At 33.1% G+C, this 1,823-nt stretch overlaps 1 long non-coding RNA gene across 1 annotated transcript; it reads left to right on the top strand.

Moving 5' to 3' along the window:
• Positions 1–514: 514 nt before the first annotated feature.
• On the top strand, positions 515–1,387 carry LOC110710948. The gene is made up of 2 exons (XR_002509230.1): positions 515–710; positions 1,010–1,387. It is a non-coding gene; the product is annotated as an uncharacterized LOC110710948 (long non-coding RNA).
• Positions 1,388–1,823: the final 436 nt, after the last annotated feature.

A 1,823-nucleotide genomic window follows, 5' to 3' on the forward strand; every position in this document is an offset into this window, starting at 1 on the left:
CTTCCTCACTCTCAAGCGACGCCCACCCAAGGCTTGCTACATCAGCCACTGCAAATCTCCGGTAAGTTTTTTTTTGCATATTTAATTATTCTTTAGTCTTTTGTTCTTGTTTGAAATTCCGAATTATAGTGTATTGGTGTTCATGTTCAGTGTTCTTGTTTAATTTATATACATAATTCAAATTTATATATGTTTAATTTTATTTATATACATAACTCGAATTTATATATGTTTAATTCGTATAAGATATACATAATTCGAATTTATATATGTTTAATTCGTATAAGATATACATAATTCGAATTTATATATGTTTAATTCGAATAAGATATACATAATTCGAATTTATATATGTTTAATTTTTGGAAGTATGCTTAAATTTATATATGTTTAATTTAATTTATGTGGGTCGAATTTTTGTTCATTTTGGCCGAATTTTATTTATGTTCAGAATATATATTCGAATTTATATACGTAATCGAATTTATATATGTTTAATTTTATTTATGTGGGTAAGCTCTTATGTTTAATTTTATTTATATATGATTAATTTTGGCTGTTAAGCAGGTTTGATGATTAGGGTTTATTGTTTTTGAATTTATGAACTTGAATTTGTGTTGGGGGTAATTGTGGAAGTTTGATTTTGTGAATTGGGTTTTAATTTGCAGGTTTCGATTGCTTCTGGTGGTGCTTCTAGAGAGAAAACTCAGGTTAGGGAATCAATTCAGGGTTTTGTGATGAATTTGAAATTAGGGATTGGTTTGTCTTGATCTATTAATTTTAGTTGAATTTGAAATGGAATTATTCAATTGAGACTTGTTTGAGCATGCAATTCACAATTTTTCCTGTCTTGGATGGTTAATTGTGTGAATTTGCCGTGTTTTTGGATCATTAATTTTGATTTATTAGTTTGATTCTTATTGTTACCTGCTTTAAAGATACAAGATTATCTACATTCTGCTCCTATAAGTTGATTGTTTGATTTATTTTTGTTTCGAAATGAGAGTAGGCTCACATAAGGGAGCTGGAAGAGGAAGTGAAGCTGCTTAGGAATCTATCACACACAAATATAGTTGCAAGTATTTTATCTTTTCATGTACCAAAATACGATCCGATATTGCTGGATTCTGAGCTTAATTTCCATGCTAGAGATATTTGGGGACTGCAAGTGAGGAGGAGGCTTTAAATATCTTATTGGAATTGGTTCCGGGTGGATCCATATCCTCACTTCTTGGCAAGTTTGGATCATTTCCGGGTGAATCTTAAGAGACTTTATGTAATGTTATGAGTTTTCGTGGACTCATTTGTATTTTCGGTGGACTCATTTGTATTTTTGGTGTTTGGAAATTGGAACTTTAGAGACGTTATGTAGTTTTGTGATTGATAATTTTGGTTTGTATGTAATTATTAAATTATGCAACAGGTCTAAAAATCACAAAACAAGTCCATATGCAGGTCCAAAAGGTTATTTATAAAAAAAAACGAAAAAACCACAAAACAGGTCCATTCAGGTCCAAACCCGGACCGGACCTGATGTTTCAGGTCTGACCCGGAACCGAACCTGTTAAATCAGGTCCGGTCCCCGGTCCTCAAGTTTACCCAATTCAGGTCCCCGGTCCAAACAGGTCCGGTCCAGGTCCGGTCCGGTTTTGGACCGGTGTACACCCCTACCCATGTGTGCATTGTATTGTGATTGTGAGACTCGAAAATGCAAAAAAGCAAAAAATTTCCGTCATTTTTGTGGAGGGTACCGACTTTCTCATGAAAAAGAAAGACGCGAAAAAAGAATCGAAGTTTTCGAATGCATGTTGAATGAGCTTAGT

Source organism: Chenopodium quinoa, unplaced genomic scaffold, assembly GCF_001683475.1.
Source record: "Chenopodium quinoa cultivar QQ74 unplaced genomic scaffold, ASM168347v1, whole genome shotgun sequence".
Taxonomy (NCBI): Eukaryota; Viridiplantae; Streptophyta; class Magnoliopsida; order Caryophyllales; family Amaranthaceae; genus Chenopodium; species Chenopodium quinoa.